The 22,648-nt window shown below is 43.1% G+C and overlaps 1 long non-coding RNA gene and 1 other non-coding gene across 7 annotated transcripts in view; both read left to right on the top strand.

Moving 5' to 3' along the window:
* LOC134921834 (uncharacterized) overlaps nt 1–22,648 on the top strand; it is a 175,945-nt gene that overhangs the window by 88,369 nt on the left and 64,928 nt on the right. For 3 of the 6 annotated variants that reach the window (XR_010177495.1, XR_010177494.1, XR_010177492.1), the window contains exon 3: nt 10,154–10,297. The exons of the other annotated variants lie outside the window; for them this stretch is intronic. This is a non-coding gene — a long non-coding RNA (uncharacterized LOC134921834). The remainder of the gene's footprint in view (nt 1–10,153; nt 10,298–22,648) is intronic. 6 annotated transcript variants of the gene reach the window in all.
* LOC134961631 (U5 spliceosomal RNA) lies at nt 14,968–15,087 on the top strand. Its single transcript, XR_010187941.1, has one exon. It is a non-coding gene; the product is annotated as a U5 spliceosomal RNA (small nuclear RNA).

Raw genomic sequence — 22,648 nt, forward strand, 5'->3', positions numbered from 1 at the left:
CAGACTGCCCTGCATCACCGCCAGCGGGTGGGCTCGGAATTCTGAGCCTTTTCCTCGCACCCCCAGTTGCGGGAGAATGTGAAGGAGGAGATGTTGACAGGTCGCGTTCCGCTTGACTTGACAATTTTGTCACCAGCAGGTCTTTGAACCCCAGCAGACTTGTGTCTGCCGGAAAGAGAGATCCAAGGTAGGTTTTAAATCTAGGATCGAGCACGGTGGCCAAAATGTAGTGCTCTGATTTCAACAGATTGACCACCCGTGAATCCTTGTTAAGCGAATTAAGGGCTCCATCCACAAGTCCCACATGCCTAGCGGAATCACTCCCTTTTAGCTCCTCCTTCAATGCCTCCAGCTTCTTCTGCAAAAGCCTGATGAGGGGAATGACCTGACTCAGGCTGGCAGTCTCTGAACTGACTTCACGTGTGGCAAGTTCAAAAGGTTGCAGAACCTTGCACAACGTTGAAATCATTCTCCACTGCGCTTGAGACAGGTACATTCCACCTCCTATATCGTGCTCAATTGTATAGGCCTGAATGGCCTTTTGCTGCTCCTCCAACCTCTGAAGCATATATAGGGTTGAATTCCACCTCGTTACCACTTCTTGCTTCAGATGATGGCAGGGCAGGTTCAGGCGTTTTTGGTGGTGCTCCAGTCTTCTGTACGTGTTGCCTGTACGCCGAAAGTGTCCCGCAATTCTTCTGGCCACCGACAGCATCTCTTGCACGCCCCTGTCGTTTTTTAAAAAATTCTGCACCACCAAATTCAAGGTATGTGCAAAACATGGGACGTGCTGGAATTTGCCCATATTTAATGCACACACAATATTGCTGGCGTTGTCCGATGCCACAAATCCACAGGAGAGTCCAATTGGGGTAAGCCATTCCGCGATGATCTTCCTCAGTTGCCGTAAGAGGTTTTTAGCTGTGTGCGTATTCTGGAAACCGGTGATACAAAGCGTAGCCTGCCTAGGAAAGAGTTGGCGTTTGCGAGATGCTGCTACTGGTGCCGCCGCTGCTGTTCTTGCGGCGGGAGTCCATACATCTACCCAGTGGGCTGTCACAGTCATATAGTCCTGACCCTGCCCTGCTCCACTTGTCCACATGTCCGTGGTTAAGTGGACATTGGGTACAACTGCATTTTTTAGGACACTGGTGAGTCTTTTTCTGACGTCCGTGTACATTCTCGGTATCGCCTGCCTAGAGAAGTGGAACCTAGATGGTATTTGGTAACGGGGGCACACTACCTCAAGAAATTGTCTAGTTCCCTGTGAACTAACGGCGGATACCGGACGCACGTCTAACACCAACATAGTTATCAAGGCCTCAGTTATCCGCTTTGCAACAGGATGACTGCTGTGATATTTCATCTTCCTCGCAAAGGACTGTTGGACAGTCAATTGCTTGGTGGAAGTAGTAAAAGTGGGCTTACGACTTCCCCTCTGGGATAACCATCGACTCCCAGCAGCAACAACAGCAGCGCCAGAAGCAGTAGGCGTTACACGCAAGGATGCATCGGAGGAATCCCAGGCAGGAGAGGACTCGTCAGAATTGCCAGTGACATGGCCTGCAGGACTATTGGCATTCCTGGGGAAGGAGGAAATTGACACTGAGGGAGTTGGTGGGGTGGTTTGCGTGAGCTTGGTTACAAGAGGAAGGGATTTACTGGTCAGTGGACTGCTTCCGCTGTCGCCCAAAGTTTTTGAACTTGTCACTGACTTATTATGAATGCGCTGCAGGTGACGTATAAGGGAGGATGTTCCGAGGTGGTTAATGTCCTTACCCCTACTTATTACAGCTTGACAAAGGCAACACACGGCTTGACAAATGTTGTCCGCATTTCTGTTGAAATACTTCCACACCGAAGAGCTGATTTTTTTTGTATTTTCACCAGGCATGTCAACGGCCATATTCCTCCCACGGACAACAGGTGTCTCCCCGGGTGCCTGACTTAAACAAACCACCTCACCATCAGAATCCTCCTTGTCAATTTCCTCCCCAGCGCCAGCAACACCCATATCCTCCTCATCCTGGTGTACTTCAACACTGACATCTTCAATCTGACTATCAGGAACTGGACTGCGGGTGCTCCTTCCAGCACTTGCAGGGGGCGTGCAAATGGTGGAAGATGCATGCTCTTCACGTCCAGTGTTGGGAAGGTCAGGCATCGCAACCGACACAATTGGACTCTCCTTGTGGATTTGGGATTTCGAAGAACGCACAGTTCTTTGCGGTGCTTTTGCCAGCTTGAGTCTTTTCATTTTTCTAGCGAGAGGCTGAGTGCTTCCATCCTCATGTGAAGCTGAACCACTAGCCATGAACATAGGCCAGGGCCTCAGCCGTTCCTTGCCACTCCGTGTGGTAAATGGCATATTGGCAAGTTTACGCTTCTCCTCCGACAATTTTATTTTAGATTTTGGAGTCCTTTTTTTACTGATATTTGGTGTTTTGGATTTTACATGCTCTGTACTAAGACATTGGGCATCGGCCTTGGCAGACGACGTTGATGGCATTTCATCGTCTCGGCCATGACTAGTGGCAGCAGCTTCAGCACGAGGTGGAAGTGGATCTTGATCTTTCCCTATTTTTGGAACCTCAACATTTTTGTTCTCCATATTTTAATAGGCACAACTAAAAGGCACCTCAGGTAAACAATGGAGATGCATGGATACTAGTATACAATTATGGATGGACGAGCGACTGCCGACACAGAGGTAGCTACAGCCGTGGACTACCGTACTGTGTCTGCTGCTAATATAGACTGGATGATAATGAGATGAAATTAATATATATATAATATCACTAGTACTGCAGCCGGACAGGTATATATATATTTATTATGTAATGACTGATGACGGACCTGCTGGACACTGTCAGCTCAGCACCGCAGACTGCTACAGTAAGCTACTATAGTAGTATGTATCAAGAAGAAAGAAAAAAAAAAACACGGGTAGGTGGTATACAATTATGGATGGACGAGCGACTGCCGACACAGAGGTAGCTACAGCCGTGGACTACCGTACTGTGTCTGCTGCTAATATAGACTGGATGATAATGAGATGAAATTAATATATATATATATATATATATATATATATATATATAATATCACTAGTACTGCAGCCGGACAGGTATATATATTTATTATGTAATGACTGATGACGGACCTGCTGGACACTGTCAGCTCAGCGCCGCAGACTGCTACAGTAAGCTACTATAGTAGTATGTATCAAGAAGAAAAAGAAAAAAAAACACCGGTAGGTGGTATACAATTATGGATGGACGAGCGACTGCCGACACAGGGGTAGCTACAGCCATGGACTACTATACTGTGTCTGCTGCTAATATAGACTGGATGATAATGAGATGAAATTAATATATATATATATAATATCACTAGTACTGCAGCCGGACAGGTATATATATTTATTATGTAATGACTGATGACGGACCTGCTGGACACTGTCAGCTCAGCACCGCAGACTGCTACAGTAAGCTACTATAGTATGCATCAAGAAGAAAGAAAAAAAAAAAAACACGGGTAGGTGGTATACAATTATATATATATACAATTATATATATATATATTAAACTGGTGGTGATTAATTAAACTGGTGGTCAGGTCACTGGTCACACTATCAGCAACTTGCAAGTAGTACTCCTAAGCAGACAATCACAATATACTGGTGGTCAGTGTGGTCACAATGGCAGTGTGGCTGGCACTCTGGCAGCAAAAGTGTGCACTGTACGTTAAAATATGTACTCCTGCTCTCAGACTCTAACTGCTCCCCACTGTCTCCCCCACAAGTCAGATATACATATACAGTCACACTACACTTCAGCAAGTAGTAGTACTCCTAAAAATGCTCCCCAAAATTACTAAATACTGTGTCTCTCTCTACTCTAGTCTCTTCTCTATAAACGGAGAGGACGCCAGCCACGTCCTCTCCCTATCAATCTCAATGCACGTGTGAAAATGGCGGCGACGCGCGGCTCCTTATATAGAATCCGAGTCTCGCGATAGAATACGAGCCTCGCGAGAATCCGACAGCAGGATGATGACGTTCGGGCGCGCTCGGGTTAACCGAGCAAGGCGGGAGGATCCGAGTCGCTCGGACCCGTGAGAAAAAAGCTGAAGTTCGGGCGGGTTCGGATTCCGAGGAACCGAACCCGCTCATCTCTAATAAATAAAACAAATACCTTTGTAATAGTAATTACACCACAAGCTTGTGCAAAATTCAGCATCACAGTAGCTTTGTAGCTGGTATTTTTCACCATGATCACTGTGGACATAGCGCCAGGATATTTATCCCCCTTGTTTGCAGGCATTATGGCTGCAACTGCTGACTGTAAGCCACAGAGATCAGCAAAGGAAGAACAGAGATGGCAACAGGTATATGGCAGCAGCCACTGAAATGGCAGTATTCCAGTAGCTCTTTGGGAGAACAATCCTGTCCTGATGTGATGATGCTCCTTGGCACCAGGATGATTGTGTGCGAGGTTGGGCAAAGATCTGTTCTGTCTGCCTTCTCTATCTGCCAACTGAACACTACAGATGCAGCGTTGTGTCAGGTCACATGACTCCAGAATCTTTTTTAAATGTTCCCTTTCATGTCATATTATAATGAACATTTTAAAGGAGAACAATTGCTAAATTATACATTAGACTAAGGAGGTGATTCAGATCTGATCGTGTGCTGCAAAAATCCACTGTGTCCAGTCTCTGCGCAGCCCAGGACTTACTAGTACAGTGCAATGAGAACAGGCTGATCGGGGCCGGAGCTGACGTCACACACCCTCCCTGAAAACACTTGGGAACGCCTGCGTTTTTCCGTACACTCCCAGTAAACGGTCAGTTACTACCCACAAATGGCCTCTTCCTGTCAATCACCTTGCGAACGTCCGTGCGAGCGGAATTTTCGCATCATCCTGTCGCTGACCGGTGATGCCTGTTGTTATTGGGCGACGCGCATGCGCATTCTATTGCTGATTTCCCGCTGTGTGAAAACGCACAGCAGTGATCAGGTCTGAATCACTCCCTATAATTTTCATTACCTAAATAAATATGGTTTAATTGAACTGAAATTATGTCATTAACATAAGGTTGCTTATTTGGATCTATCGATCATTAGTGTGAAGTGAAAGTTACAAAATTGCCTCTGAATATTAACCCAGAAATAAAAAAATAAATATCTAGGTTAAAAATATAAACTCATGGTTCATGCAGATGTCCTCTGGGTACCCGGCTTTGCTCCCACAGGTCACAAACATACTGATAAGTTAATTTGCTTCTGAAATATACTCAAAAGTGTTTTACGTGGTAGAGAATTATGGGGGTCATTCCGAGTTGTTCGCTCGTTGCCGATTTTCGCTATGCCGCGATTTGTTGCTAACTGCGCATGCGCATGGTACGCAGAGCGCATGCACTAAGTTATTTAACACAAAACTTAGTAGATTTGCTGGTGCTCGAGCGACGCTTTTCAATCGCACTGGTGTTCGGTGAATGATTGACAGGAAAGGGGCGTTTCTGGGTGGTAACTGAGCGTTTTCCGGGAGTGTGCTAAAAAACGCAGGCGTGTCAGGGAAAAACGCGGGAGTGTCTGGAGAAACGGGGGAGTGGCTGGCCGAACGCAGGGCGTGTTTGTGACGTCAAACCAGGAACTAAACGGACTGAGGTGATCGCAATCTAGGAGTAGGTCTGGAGCTACTCAGAAACTGCAAATAATTATTTAGTAGCAATTCTGCTAATCTTTTGTTCGCTATTCTGCTAAGCTAAGATACACTGCCAGAGGGCGGCGGCCTAGCGTATGCAATGCTGCTAAAAGCAGCTAGCGAGCGAACAACTCGGAATGAGGGCCTAGGACTGAAAATTCCACTGTGGCAGAAACTAATATGTTGGCACTACATACAAAATAAAGGCTAAAAACAATAATACGCATACTACATAGAAATATGAGCAAACTACAATATGAATACAGTATGAATCGAGTGAAATGGGGACTTTTATTTTATGAGACATGTATTTTATTAAAAAATAAAACAGCATTATTTCAAATACTTCGAAAAGGAAATGGAAACAAAAGGCAAATATGGTCTTATTTTGGTTGGTTCTTGTAATGCTCAAAAACTTTGTTATTCCCTGATAGCCAGTTATAAACTTGTTTTGTTGAGTATTGTGTTGTCACTTTGCTGCCATCTAGTGGACTTACCATAAATTTAGGATGCTAACAAATTTACATAATGCACATTTCCACGATTTCAGCAGCCGTAGTAAACTGAAATATGCAGCAAATGGACAGCGCTTGCAGTGAATAAATTTTAATTCAGAAACTCATGCATCAGCCTATACAGTATATAATTTTGTATTATTTTTATTATTATTGTCCTTTATTTCTTTGGCGCCGCAAGGTGCCCGCAGCACCTATCAAAGTGCATAAAGAGGAGCAGTTTTAGTAAAACAAGAATAAAGCGACTTACAGTACAGAACACTGCAGGACTTGGACATGGCTTATTAACATTTCTGCACCAGCAGTCATGATACTTAAATAAGCAGCAGGGCGGCAGAACCCAAGGGTTAGTCGCTGTTGTACGCAGTGGGAATGACATGATGGTATAAATGAGGCAATAATGAAAAAGATCTTGCATGAAGAGGACCCTGCTCTTGAGGGATTACAGTCTAAAAGGAAGAGGCAGACAGACAGGTGTGACATAGAAGGGAGAGACAGTGAGCAAGAAGTATGGAGCAGTGGGTTATGATGAGAGCTGGTATGCTTTAATAAAGGTGGGTCTTGACCAGGGACGTGCAGTGAGCTAAATGGCTCAGCACCAGAGCGGCAGAGCCAGATTTACATGCAATATATGAGCCAAAGGGTACATCTGGGCATTATGCACAGGTGCAGCAGTATAAACTTCTAAGAAATTTGGTGAGTTTTGATCTGATAAGTGCGGAAAAGATAGGCAGGTGAAGCAGTCATAGACTTTTTGCTCCAGAGTTTTGGCTATAAAAATGATTAGAATAATGCAAAGAAGATATTTCAAACATATTCTTTGTATTTTTCATATACTTTATACAGCCAAAATTCTGACTTAAACGTTAGTATGACAGGAAAGGCTCTGCTTCACCTGCCTCACCCCACCACACGTACTTGGTCTTGACAGCCCATTTAAAGTATTGTAGAAAGGTGGAGAGACTGATAAGGAGAGGGAGAGAGTTCCAGAGGTAGGGAGTAGTTCAGGCAAATCTTGGAGGTGGGAGTTGGAGGAGAGGTGGCAGTCATTTTTGAGGGAAGTGAAAGGAGATAAGGTCAGATATGTAAATAGGAAAGGATTGGGTGATGGCTTTCTAAGTGAGTGTGAGAAGTTTGAAATGGGTTCTGAAGGAGAAGGGGAGCCAGTGTAGGGCTTGAAGAAGAGGTGTGGCACATGTAGTATGTTTGGAGAGAAAAATGAGCTCGGCAGCATAATTGAGGATGATTTGAGAGGAGAAAGGTGGGAGCCAGGGAGGCTTGACAAGAGGAGGTTACTGTAGTCACTGTCTGGAGATGACCAGTGAGGAAGTAGGCAGTTGAAAAACTGGATGGGGAGGATGGAGAGGGATAGGCCGGGAAAGAAGGGGATGGGGGGATGAAGGTCTGGTGGGATGTGATGTCCTGACATATGCATTCAATTTTGAATGTGAAGTGGGTGTAAAAGTCAAGGGCAGTTAGTGGGGATCCCTGCTGATTGGGAAATGCAATAGACACCTTTCCTTCCCAGCAGGGGTGGCTCCAGAGGTGGGTCTGCTGCTCAGTTCAAAATTCAAATAGGGGAGCCACACCAACTGCCAGTGAGTCAGTTTGAAATGACAGTTGGTGTAGCTCCCCTATTTGAACTGACCTGCAGCCCCTCCTCTGGTGCCGCCACTGCTTCCCAGTGTACCTCTTCTCTGTGCTCCTATCTACAGCCGCTGGGAAAATGGTAGTTTGTGATTGTCGTGATGGTTCTGATCAGCGATGGTTCAATATAGCTTCCATCTATGTTTGACCGATGTTTATCTATTTACTAAGCCTTAGATGGAGATACAGTCAACGGAGATAATGTACCAACCAATCCACTCCTAACGGCCATGTCACAGGCTGGGTTTGAAAAATGTCAGTTAGGAGCTGATTGGCTGGTACTTTGTCTCTGTTGACTTTATCCCCATCCAAGGCTTAGTAAATAGACCCCTAAATCATTAAAAAAAAATAATTTGTGCGTGGATTTCAGAAAAAATATCAGCCAGTTCAGTGGTTAACTGAATTTTGAAGAAGAGAAATAAAACAATTGTGTACATATTTTTTTATATACACCACAAATAAACACTTTGTGATTCTTGCTTAGGCATTAATACACTTTTTAAAAACAATGAAAAGCAGAGTTATACACTTTTTAGTACTAAAAGTTGCACTTGAAAATGATAATGTGCTAATTTTTTGTTCAGTAGTTTTCGCTCTCCCACACTAAAGGCATATTGTCACTACATTAGCCTTATGTTATGTACATATATGTGTACGAATTGTAAAAAAAGGTCTGATTCTAAGTTGTACGCTATTTGCATTGCTGCTGTGTCTTTGGATATGATACAAAAATACACTAATGCCATAGGAGGGTCAGAGGATGAAGGATGCTGACTGCTGGCATTGTAGATGTCTATCTATCTATCTATCTATCTATCTATCTATCTATCTATCTAAAGTAGGGTAATAGATAGATAATATATTATATATATATATATATATATAGTGAGTATAAACAATACCTAATTTGTGCTGCAAATACCTAGTCATTCAGTAAGTACAGTAGGTAGTCAGATAAACAATGCAGTTCAGAATGTTGCTCCCTTAGGGGGGATGGCTGCTAGTCCTCAACTGTACCTTCTGCCAGTGGAGATTAAATTTAGATCAATAGCAGTGTTCTTCAGGAGCGCCAAATGGATTTATATGGCTATATGTCCTTGATGGTCAAAGTTAATTAAGTCCTTTTTCAAAATAAAATGAGACACTTGTTCTATTCATTACCAGACCTGTGTTGTAAGCAGAGGTGAAGACACTGCTGAACAGATCTTGTAAAAGGAGATTTCAAAAGGGCACCTTAAGCAGAAGCTTTTTTCATTGATGCTCCTTAAAGATAATTATTTGGGCTTCAGAAGGTTACATCAATTGTGGTGAACCAGTTGTGATCACCATCTAGAAGGAATATCCATGTTAAAAAAAAAACCCTGAGGAAATTGCTATCAACGGAACACAATGTTCGTTGGATGATGCACTAACCTGACCAAAGTGGGTTTAACAAGCTGTTGTTGAGTTCTCCCTATTAGGGGTGACAGCGAGTTGAATCAACATCAATGCCACCAATGCCATGTTTATGAGTGATGTAAGTAATTCTAAATTAAACATTTTATGATGTTTTAATCAATATGTATTAATGGTCTTTGTTCTTTCTGTCTTTGGTGAACTCTGGTATAAGGGTCTCATTTTAGATAAACTAAGATATCCATCCTCTGTTCTTATTTTGAAAAAGGACTTAATTCATTTAGACCATCAAGGCCATGTAGCCATATCAGGAAAGTGATAAAAAGTGGAAAAAGAGGGTTGGCGCTGAGGGTGAAATAAAGGATTGATACTTATCTAAATAACGGGGTGTGTTGACTTTATGGTATCTCTTCTTTCCCCTTTATATTCTTAATAGCATTCCTCCAAAGAATTTCGAATGGTGCATTTACATACCTCCCAAGATGACCCTCTCCAGGAGGGACAGAATGTTCTTCTCCTGGACTTCCTGGATAGGCTACTTTTGCAAAAAGAGTCACGTTGGATTTTTAGATTGGGAACACTATCCCCTGGTGGTCTAAATGAAAATTTGGGGCTATAGTGTTTTCTCTAACCCAATTAGAGAGCACTTGATTACTTAATTTTGCCTTTTTGATGCACATATTCTTTACCTGGGAGGTAGCGCAGTACTGGGATAATTTTGTGTCTCCATTATCAGGGTACTATACCGTTATTTATTGCATATGGTATATTTAATTATTTATACACTAATATAATGATTGACAGGGGCTGTTACGATGTTCTCCCTGAGGGTGATATTTATGTATTTTAAATGTGCTGTTTAATGTCATATTTCTATGTTCTTTACAGGCTCTACAGTGATGTGGGAGCCTGCGATCTTGTTTCACTTGTTACCATGACAACCTCCCCGTCCCGCGGCGCACCGTGACGTCACAGCCAGGCGACGCGGAAGCGAGCAGCGTGTGCAGGCGGGCGGCAGCGCCGTGAGGACAGGTGAGTACAATTACTACACTGATGTCTTTGTTTGTGATGTATATAAATGTTTTGTATGTGGATTTTCACTGTTGTCTAGCCCTGAGGACGGGGAGCTTCCCCGAAACATGTAGGCAAATAAAAGGACACTACTTTGCATCTCTTACCAGTCTGCTTGAGTGCCGCCGATATTCCCAGCCTATATATATATATATATATATATATATATAAATGTAGAAATCAGCGGCACTCACGGCTCCCAGTCAGGGAATGAAAGAAGACACAGGCGTTGTGTACCAGTCAACGTTTCAATGTTATTTAGGTAAACATTTTCCTCAGGACATAAAAAAGACAATGACAGTACATACCTTTATACCTGTCTGAAGTCCTCCATGGCGCCCGCCGTCCATTGTGTCTCAGTCAACCAAAGATGACGTCACGGATACGCGCCGGCCGCAGCGTCACGGGGGACATCAGAACACCTGTCTTAACAATGAATCAAACAAAACTGTGTAAAAATAAACTATATACAAGTGACACGATGACCAAGACTGAAATTAATGGTTCATACCACATCATTATAATCACAAATTGATGAGAGATCAAACATTGTGTATCACATAATTTATGCCTATGCAAATTTTAGCTTTGAGTCATTTACTAGCATAGAACATATGATAGAGGGAACCTTAAACGGGGTGGTGATAGAGGACTCATTTTACTTAAGGCTGAAGCAAGATGGATTTTCTTGCTCGACACAATGTCACCTAGAGGCCTTAATGAACACTCTGGTCTGCATTGCTTTCTTTAAAATTTAAAAATAAATTTAAAAATAAACTTAAATTTGTAACTGTTCCTTATCACCTTTGTCAGGTTCCCTCTATCATATTGACTTACTGTTTTTTTACCTTTTTTATTTTTTATTTTTCATTTTTTATTTCTGATCACTGGCCGGACACTAGTTAAACATATTGGGACTCATTAGCATATTAGCTTTAAGCTCTTATTCAGCATTAGCTATCTATAAACTAGGTCCATACTTTAGCCATATCAATCTAAGTGTTCTATGCTAGTAAATGACTCAAAGCTAAAATTTGCATAGGCATAAATTATGTGATATGTCTTCTTTCATTCCCTGACTGGGAGCCGTGAGTGCCGCTGATTTCTACATTTGTTTATGGATATCCATCACTGGGATATTACTGGGAAGGCACCGGCTGTATTTCTTTATCATCCATAGGGGGGCACTGGAGTACTCTTGGGATATGGACGGGCGTAGCCGAACAAAGGCACTGAATATTCAAATTTAGGACTCTCCCCCCCTCCATATCCCCAAGTACCTCAGTGTACTTTGCCAGTGTTTTTTCGGTGCTCACAGATGAACATCGGCTTGTGGGAATGAGCCCACATTTCAGAAGATTTTATTAATTTTTTCTTTTTCTTTTTAATTTTTACACTTCCCGTCCCAGTTTCTGAAAAACATGGGTCCGGGATGGTGCCGCTGCAAGGCAGCGTATGGCGTGTCGGTCCTCACAAAGAGCACCCTCACAGCCACAGGCGCTATAAGGCAGCGCATGGCGTGTCGGTCCTCACAAAGAGCACCCTCACAGCCACAGGCAGCCACTGTCTCCTGCAAACTGAACGGAGCTTACAGGAAGAAGCTCCGTCACAGCCAGGATGAGACAGAGAGCTGAAAGGAAGCCTGAAACTGAGCTCAGCCAAGATGTGAAGCTGGAGGCTGAAACAGAGCTTGCAGAGAGAAGCCCAGTGACAGCCAACATGTGAAGCTGGAGGCTGAAACGGAGCTTGCAGAGAGAAGCCCCGTCACAGCCAGGAGAAAAGCCGTCACATGGAACAAGGTATGTTAGGGCGGTCAGCTCACGCTGCCGCCCTGCTGTGTGTATGGAGCCGCCGCTGAAGCCGCCGCTGAGGGTCCCACTGAACTACGCGCAGAGCGGCCGCACGTCACTCAGACGCCGGCCGCCCTCACAGCGCTGATTGCCCGGCACCACTACAGAGGCGCCGCCGAGACAGGGGAAGGGCTCCGTGTGATAACAAAGCCGCCCGCTCTGCCAGGTACCGCTGATGCCGGACACAGGACTGTGTACTGTTGTAGGAAGGCGCTGCCCGCTCTTCCGGACGGTTCCCGGCTATATACAGCGCTCTCCTGCTCCCTGCACTCGATCCCCGGACGCTATATACAGCGCTCTCCTGCTCCCTGCACCCGATCCCCGTACGTTGCAGGTAACATGGGGATGCAGGGGGGGGGGAGGGGAAGTAATGGCCATAGCAGCAGCAAAAGGCTGCATGGGTTACTAAATAGGCTGCTCAGCTACCTCACAAGCAGCGCAGCGTTTTAAACAGTGTCATGGGTTATAACACTGTAGACTATGTATATTATATATGTTTCAGCACATTTTTATATAGATGATATATAATGAAGCTTTTTGCTGGCATGATATCAGTATGACCTGTGATTATATGTTTAAGCACATTTGATATATATAATATATATATGAGGCTTTGGCTGGCAATAGGCTATCACTGGCATAGCCTATTGCAGGTTTAACCATATTTTCTGTTAAGGCTGTAAGATAATAGCACTGCAGGCAGTGTTCATATTAATGAAGGCTAACTAAATGCATGTATTTTACTGTATCCTACACCTGTGTTATCACTGTATAATAGGCTATTAAGCCTATAATAACTGTATAATAGGCTGTTCAGCCTATATTAACACTGCAGCAGGTACCCTGTACTGTGATTTTCTGTGAAAGCATGGCATGAGGGCCATTTTAATCATTGCTGTTTTTCCAGCTTATAATTCCAGAACATTCCGCCCATACACCTCTACTCCACAAGGAGGCGCAGGGGTGTTAGTGGGAATTTTTAGTTCAGGATTATTCTAGAACATTCCTGCCCTACATCTTTAAGCCACCAGAAGGCGCAGGGGTGTTGGTAGGAATTTGGTTCGGGTTTCATGCCCATGTGAACTGCTTTTCACATAAAGAACATTTTAGTTTCCTAATAAATATGCTGTTCAGCAATAACATATATATATAGATATATATGCCATATAATAACTTTATTAAGTCGTGCAAGTGTCTGTTTGTTGCCTATTATGATGTCTGTCTACATAGCGGATAAGGCTCTAGTGCAGACTAAAATTGTTAACATTGGCAATTCAAATTAAAACAGCGGTAATCGGAGTCTCGGAATGACTCCGCCAGCGCTAACAAAAGACAGTCTTTCCAAAGGGCCAATTTTCCTTTGGGTACCAGAGTGTTTATTTCACTGGTCTTATAATTTAATGCACGATTCTATGTCAAATCTCACACAGATAACTACGAGTGAGAAGGGTACATTAGTCCAGCACGCAGATAGTGCGGGGTTTTGGACAACCATACATAATCGTTTCCAAAAGGACGCGATCCGCCATTGGTATATGCGTTTCTGTCAAACATTATAAAAACCCCATTGGGTCCCTAGAATCTATGTATGAAACCATGCCGATCACTGTTAAAAGAAGCTGCAGAGTATATCTGTAAAGCTTCTGCTAACGCCGGTTATTTTCATGGTCGCTAGTTAAGCGCGACAAGGCCAGAGCTTGTTTGCTCCTACATTTGATATACTTGTAACGGCATTTTATCCCTTTAGGATATTCAGCCATTAGCGCATACAGTATACTTGTAACGGCGTTTTATACCTTTATACGAAACAGTCACGCTTTGTAACGACATGACGTTACAGTCAGCAAGCCAGTGGTTTGATGACCTCTTTTACAATTGTGGAAGCGCGTCTTTTCATGTTACATTTGCGAGGTTTCAGGACTTCAACTCATATATGTCTCAGCTATTTACAGCTTAGAGTACAAAACTGCTTCTGTCGAACGGTTTGGCAGGTTGTCATTTAGTCTTTGCTGGGTTATAAACCAGGCAATAGTACGCCAACACAGTCAGAGTTACTTATTCTCCTCTGTTTGGGCAAAACCAAACAGCTCCGTTGCAATATCAATCAGCAAGTCATTTACTACAGTTAGAAAATGGATTTTCTGCAGTTAGTTTTTGCTTATTGGAGCCACAAAATTGTATAATTGCATTTGATCTTCACAATGCGTATTTACCCAGTCCGGTTTCTTCATCACAGGTTCTAGCGTTTGCAAATCGCCACAACCATTAACCATTTCATTTCTACCGTTGCTTATCGCTCCCGGTATTTACCAAAGTGAGGTTGGGATGATAGCTCATCTCACATAAAAACTATGTATCAACAAAGTTCCTCTAGCTTGCGCTACTAAGGTATACTGCGGTAGCAGATCAAGTTCGAAAACAATCGCATCTAAGTCTGTCTAAACGATGTCAATTCCTAGGTAACATTATGAATACGGTAAATCAAATACTTTTACCTACTACACCAGCAAGAACAAAAGTACACGCACACTAGCGGTACATTGGTGTATTCATCTATTAAGAATAAAGATGTGTTTTCAATTTAGTTCGCCACCCTTCACTCGCGTACCCACAGAGGGACAAGGGTGCATATACTCTGGACGACAGTCACAGAGAGTCAGGATTTGTAGTTAAAATCAACGCAAAGGTTCTAAAACACGACAGATTGCGGTCGATAAATGTCCTAGAACTCTGTGCATTTTACAATGCAATAAATGATTCACTTTCAGTCTGACCAGGGATAGACTCTGGTTTCTCTTCAGAACGAATAAATCTTTCGCTTTTTACTAAAGATTTTCGTGGAGAGAAACAACCGTGAGTTTCATGTAATTTTGTTTTTTCATGCCTGGCTCACGCTGGCCTTAAGCAGTCAAACGAAGCAACGGCAGTTGCATACACAACAACCAGTGAGAACCAAGAAGCCGCATGGCAATGCGGCAGGTAACTCAAATCTTCAATGGCTCAGAACGCCATTATGTGAAAATGTCAAGAGATCAATCCGTGAGTGGACATCTGTTAGACAGATGATCTCACCCGTCAGCATTTGGATCTTCAAAACTGGACATTAAATCCAGAGGTGTTTCATATCTGAGTCCACAGAAGGAGGTTACCCTCAAGTATACATGATGGCATCTCGCCACAATTACAAAAGCTCAGTATGTGTACAAAACAGATCACAAGGGCAGTGGCGGTGAAGTCTCTCACATTCATGGGGTCATTCAGCATCGTGTATCTGGCTCCGCCATTTTCCGTTTCTCTCTCCGTTGCCAAAACGGATCAGAAGACAGTTCGTCACAGTCATACTGGTGGTATCTCATGGATTTCGTAGAAGTTTGCTTCTCGAATTTTCAAGGAATACTTGCACACGATCTTGGCCCGCTCATAATACGTCCAACCTGTTACATCAGGGAACGTTCTTTTACCCATACTTATCTATATACTTATTATCTATGTACCGCAGCTGCGGTTGACGGGGTGAGGGTTCAGACCGCCCTCTTAAAAAATAGAGCATTACAGTATCGGTTATACCAACCATGTTACGAAATAGTAAGCCGCTTAAGGCAGCTCATTATTAAAAAAAATTTAGTGTGTTTACATAGGTTGTAAACCTCGGAAGTTTCCAACATCATACTTCAAGTTACCCGTATTCTGTTAAACAGGGTGGGATGGAAAACTGCGTTCATCTGCACTAAGTGTGCAGGTATCTGTGTGGTAAACGTATTTTCAAAGACGTTTGCCTCTATTTGCGTCTGTAAACATCTTTCTACAAGGTGTCACCAAAGTTCAGACTCTATTTATCCCACCTACAGCGCCAGGCGATTTGAGGTTGGGTTCAGATTTATTACAGTTTTCATATTTTGGAACCCTTTCAACAAATGGGAATTAAGTTTCATATTTTTTGAACCCTTACAACAAATGAGAATTAAGTTTCTCACTTTGGAAAACATTTTTCTTCTAGCCTTGTCGTCGGCAAGGGTGCTTCGGCAAGGGTTTTGTTTTCATATTTGGGTGTCTTGTATTCCAAGCCACCGTATTTGAGTTTCTCATGACAAAGCAGATCTTCGGACGAAATCCGCTTTCGTATTCTTCACATCAATATACCAATAGTGGTTCCTGTGGGGACAGCACATTCTAGAATTCTGAATGTGGTACACGCATTACGCGTTTATATATGTACCGAACGTCTACAGTACGTGATATGAATACGTTGTTTGTTCTATATGATACTGCGAACTGGGGTTAGCCAGTTTCTCAGCAGACATTATCCAGTTGGATAATAATGAGGCTTACTTTAAGGCTAAGTTACAATCGCCTACGTCAGTAATAGTTCATCCCACAGGTTCTGTGGGAATGTCAGACCCAGCGGGTCGTGGAGCGTCTACGACGCGGCTACATAGCCTTCAGTGCACCACGTTTGTGCACTTTTACACGTTATGAATGGTGGCGCCGTCAGCATCTAGCTTTGGCTGCCTACTGTTACAAGTATCAAACAGCTCTCCCGCCCACGAGGGAAGCTTTGGTACGTCCCAAGAGTACTCCAGTGACCCCTAGTGGATGATAAAGAAAATAGGATTTTGGTACTTACCAGGTAAATCCTTTTCTTTGAATCCATAGGGGGCACTGGACGCCCACCCAGAGCAGTTTTACCTGGGTTGTTTTAAGCTCAAGGGAGCTTAGGGTAACAAGTTTACTTCATTGATATTAAGCTCAGAGGAGCTTATAATAACACATTTTCACCGATTGGTTCAAATTATAAAGTTCTATCGGTTATGGGGTCAACTGTTTAGTTGACAGTAAGGTTATGGGTCAACATTGTTGTTGTCCGTTATGTTATGGTTATGGTGTCAACTGTGTAGTTGACAATAAGGTTATAGGTCAACTTTGTTGTTGTCCGTTATGTTATAGGTATTCTCCATTGTCAACCTCTCTATATCCTGTTCGCTCAGTAAAAAACACTGGCAAAGTACACTGAGGTACTTGGGGATATGGAGGGGGGGAGAGTCCTAAATTTGAATATTCAGTGCCTTTGTTCGGCTACGCCCGTCCATATCCCAAGAGTACTCCAGTGCCCCCCTATGGATTCAAAGAAAAGGATTTACCTGGTAAGTACCAAAATCCTATTTTTACTACTTATGAATGAATGGAGTGCTGCTGACTACTACACTATATATATATATATATATATATATATATATATATATATATATATATATATAATGACAGCCCTCAGTCCTTTTAATCAAAGAGATATTTACGTGGTGCCAGGTCAAAAAAGTATTAATAACATCACCACCTTTCCCAAAAAAAGAAAATGCAGAAACCAGCACTCACGATTCAGATGCAAGCAGAAAAAGGATTTATTCTTCAACAAAAATCCATTGTCAGTACATTGTACATCCAACAACTGTGGCCCGACAGCTGTTTCAACGCATACAGGTTTTCATCAGGGGCTAATGATACAGAGCCCAGAGCTTACATATATAGCAGAAAACGGCGCCAACACTTTACAAACCAAGCCCATGCTGTGGGAGGGCTATCCACAAGGGATGTATGCTCATTGGATGCCTCCGTGGGATGGGCAATGCGGGCAGTGTAGTCAGGGTAAACAGTCCCGGCTCCCTGCATAGTTATGGCTTCCGCTGCATGTGTCACCTGCGCTGTCAGATGACATGCATATGTAGGTACTTCTGTACTTCAATTTGATAAAGCGAATGCAGAACGGATCCTCTTTGAGGACACGGATTCGCTGGCCTTCCATAAGGACAGCCCGGTGGAATTCATCAATTACTTATTAAAATTAAAGAAAAGAGAAGTTGAATTACACCTGCGTGGGTTAACCCTCTCGCAATACTACAAGGAACAACTGATTCCCAGGGGGTTCAGACTGCATAATCAACCCACCTTGGGTAGACATAATAATGACTTTTGCACCAAATGGTGTAACATATTAAATAAGTGTTCCCAGGATATAATGCTGCTAGTCATAGAACAAGCAGGCATTGATCTTGGTGATATTAAGAGGGACATCGCTGAATTAGAATCATCTGATCTTTTCAGGTCTATTCATTCTCCTGATAGTGATCTTCTTTCAAAACTTAACAAAGACATAGATAAATATAGGGGGAACCTTTAAAAAAAAAAAAACCTACAAACAAGTGAAACTGGATTATAAAGAGAACAGAGTATACCCTTGGCTTTCTAGCAATGAACCATGCAGATTTAGGCCACAAGCAAGACGCGGGGGACGCAGACCGGTTACAACCTTCACGGACATTGAGAGTCGTTCTCAAACATCGGCAAGTGATTCGGATGTACCTTCTACATACTCACAGGGAGCCACATACCTTTCAAGATCAGAAAGAAATAGGAGGGCTCCAAAAAACCCGCTATACCCACCCGCAGAGGTGGGAGAAAAAGGAAGAAAGAAATGACGAACAAAATTCAGGAATCAGTGGTTTTTAATCTTTCCAATCACACCTTGACTACTGATGAACTTGCTGTTCTGAATAAAGGGTTAACATTTGTACCTACTATCAATCCACTGGCAAGTGGACCTATACAAGCTAGGACGACAGCTATGTCTCAGGGATTATTTCTCGCATACTAAGCCTTTGAACACAGTATTAGAGGATACTACATCTACACCTGTCTGCCCTCTAAAAAAATCCAGTACATTTGACCCCCCGCCTTGAATCGCTCTATACACACTTTTATGAGGGTACTCAAGAGGGACACATTACCATTTGTTGAAAACCAAAGGATCAGTCATCACAATATCACCAAGAAAGAGAGGCTGGCGATTAAGTCTTTACCGAAGGATACACAATTAGTGATCAGATCAGCTGACAAAGGGGGCGGTATAGTTCTCCTTGACTATGATTATTACATACAAGAAGCTAAAGGACAGCTTGGTGATACCACCTGCTACCAAAAATTAAATTATGACCTCCACCTGGGCATACAAAAAAGAAACAGATTTGGTGATCCACTTGGGCATCAACAACAGAAACATCAACCAGTCTACAGCGGACTTTTTGACTGCTACCCATCCAAAGACACCTTTTCTCTACACACTCCCCAAGATTCACAAATCTATGGCTCAGCCCCCAGGTCAACCAATCATCTCGGCCAGAGGTTCACTATGCCAGCCACTCTCACAACTTGTGGACTTTTATTTACAACCACTGGTTAAGAATACTGCAAGTTACATTGAGGATACCACAGATTTCCTTAGAAAAATTGCAAGTGTTAGTGACATTTCCGATGAGACTTATTGGTCACACTGGACGTTTCAAGTTTGTATACGAACATTCCACATTCTCAGGGAATAGAGGCTTGCAGATTGCTAATTAACGAGAGTATTTTGCACTTAGGCCCTCCATCGGACTACATGGTGCTACTCATGGACCTCATCCTTAATAAAAATTATTTTATTTTTGAGAATTGTTTTTATTTACAGAAAAAAGGGATGGCAATGGGGTCTAACATGGCCCTTTCATATGCCAGTATTTTTATGGCAGACTACGAACAGAAACACATTACGGGTCACCCCATCTACAAACAATTTTTGTCATCATATGTTCGATACATTGATAACCTCTTTTTCCTTTGGCAGGGAGATGAATCAGCACTTTTGGCATCAATTGATCATCTGAACTCACTTCCCGGTACCATCAGATTCAGTCTCACATTCAATAAACTACAAATTAACTTCTTAGATGTGTCCATTACTAAAAAGGCAAACAGACTGATCACTAATATGTACAACAAGGTTTCTGACAGGAACACTCTGCTGTTAGCCTCCAGCTTCCATCTGACACCTCTTAGAAGAGGCTTGCCTTTTTCACAACTTCTGAGGGTATTACGCATCACATTGGATCCCGCTGAGATGTGTTCAGCTCTTCAGTCGATGAGTCAAAGATTTCTCGACCGTGGGTACCTCAAAAAAGATATTGAATCAGCACTGACCAAGATTGGACAAAATAAGAGGGAGAATCTTCTCTACAGCAAAGATGTCTCTTGCAATGAAGGTATTGACAGATTGAATTTTATCAGTATGTATACCACTGCTTCGAGTTTAATTCGCATTAAGTTCCATGAACATTGGCATTTAATCTCTAGCGATCCTGTTCTGGCAAAAGAAATTCCCAATATACCCAGGTTTGCATACAAATGAGGACCAAACCTGAAGGATCTTTTAGTTGTTATTGATTTCTCCAAAAGGAAAACTAACAGATCTACGAACTGGTTGTCAACCAAGCCCGGGGTATTCAAGTGCACTGGATGCCCAAATTGACAGTTCTTATTGCCTAGGAATCGTTTCACAAATCCATTGGACCATAAGCAATACACCATTAAACATAGACTGAACTGCAACAGCAATTTTGTTATCTACGTGCTCAAATGTCCATGCGAGTTACTCTATGTAGGGAAGACCAGCAGGATGCTGAAGGAAATATTAAGCCAGCATCGTTCTACAATTAAAAAAAGCACCACTACGACCAGTATCGCCAATGGATTTACCAAACTACCTGTAGCAAAACACTTCAAGGAGGCACACCACACTATCAATCAGCTCAAATGCTGTATTATTGACCAGATTCCACCTCTACATCGTGGAGGGGATCGTGATAAATTACTTCTTCAGAGAGAACATCAATGGATCCATCGATTAAAAACACTAGCACCCAATGGGCTCAATGAGGAATTCCATTTGGGGTGTTTCTTCTGAACTGCTGGACACTAGGGTGATTTCACTTTGGACTTATTTATTTTTCATAGGCACCGCCGTGTGTCATGTATATGTTCGAGCACCACTGATGGTGCACTGGCATCACCGTGTGTCATTCATTAGGGTGATTTCACCTTGGACTTGTTTGTTTTGTGTCATGTATAAACTGTTTGAGCACCACTGATGGTGCACCGTGTGTCATTCATTAGGGTGATTTCACCTTGGACTTGTTGACTTATTGACGCTGCGTGTCATGTATAAACTGTTTGCGCGCCATTGACGGTGCATCGGCACCGCCGTGTGACATTGATTTTCTCTATCATCAGATTTAGGGGGGGGTCATTCCGAGTTGATCGCTCGCTGGCTAGTTCTAGCAGCCGTGCAAACACTATGCTGCCGCCCACTGAGGAGTGTATTTTAGCTTAGCAAAAGTGCGAACGCATGTGCAGCCGAACTCTGCAAAAACAGTTTGTGCAGTTTCTGAGTAGCTCTGAACCTACTCAGCACTTCGATCACTTCAGCCTATTCATGTCCGGATTTGAAGTCATACACCCACCCAGTGAACGCCCAGCAAACGCCCAGCCACGCCTGCGTTTTTTCAGACACGCCTGCGTTTTTGCAAACCCTCCCTGAAAACGGTCAGTTGACACCTAGAAATGCCCCCTTTCTGTCAATCTTCTTGCCGCCGTCAGTGCGACTGAAAACTTTGCTAGAACCTGTGCACAACCACAACGGGCTTTGTACCCATACGTCGTGCGTGCGCATTGCGGGACATACGCAGAAATGCCATTTTTTAGCCTGATCGCTGCACTGCGAACAACGGCAGCTAGCGATCAACTCGGAATGACCCCCTTGGTCCTTTTTCTTTATGTTATTGCTGCTAAGTGATTCCGTCATATCCATATAGCTGGGGCTTATACCTTCATTACATTATTTGTTATGCGATATAGTCTTGTCCTCCACACACAGTTTTACTCGGTACATTTACCATGTTTATCTCTTTAGGATATGTAGCCATGGACATTCCATACATACACTGGGTTGTATTGAGATTTATTAAAACACATCTCTCATTTCAACATTGTCATATTGATACACGTGGGGAGTACTTTGGCAGCGGGACACTGGTACACGGGCAAGTGGAGAATGAGACACTGATACAGCCATATCAGTCTGGTCTGGTCCTGTGTTGGATGGGAGACCTTGGAATCAGCAGCTCAGTTTTTGTTGTCAGTGATATAATTTGTTGGAGGCTAATGTGTTACTTTACATGAGTACGACTCTGGTGACAGTGATGGATTTATGTGCTGTTTTTGGTTATGGATTACCCCTATATTTATGCACATATCCTTATGAATATTCGTGTATATGCTTTTGTCTCAATATTTTGGGTCCGTTCATCTAGCAATAGTTATTGTGCAGCTTTATAGATTATCTGCAACACATCTCCCTGGATGTTGACATTATGTCAGCTGCCGCCCCGCAGGGTTTTGATCAGGCATCTGAACGGGAGGAGGTTATACATTGAGCGGTGGTCACATTCACTAATGCTGACTGCACATACATATGCATGTCATCTGACAGCGCCGATGACACATGCAACCGCAGCCGTAACTATGCGGGGAGCCGGGGCTGTTTACCCTGACTACACTGCCCATGCCATGGAGGCATCCAATGAGCATACAGCTCTTG

The sequence above is a fragment of the Pseudophryne corroboree genome, chromosome 1 (assembly GCF_028390025.1).
Source record: "Pseudophryne corroboree isolate aPseCor3 chromosome 1, aPseCor3.hap2, whole genome shotgun sequence".
NCBI classification, from domain to species: Eukaryota; Metazoa; Chordata; class Amphibia; order Anura; family Myobatrachidae; genus Pseudophryne; species Pseudophryne corroboree.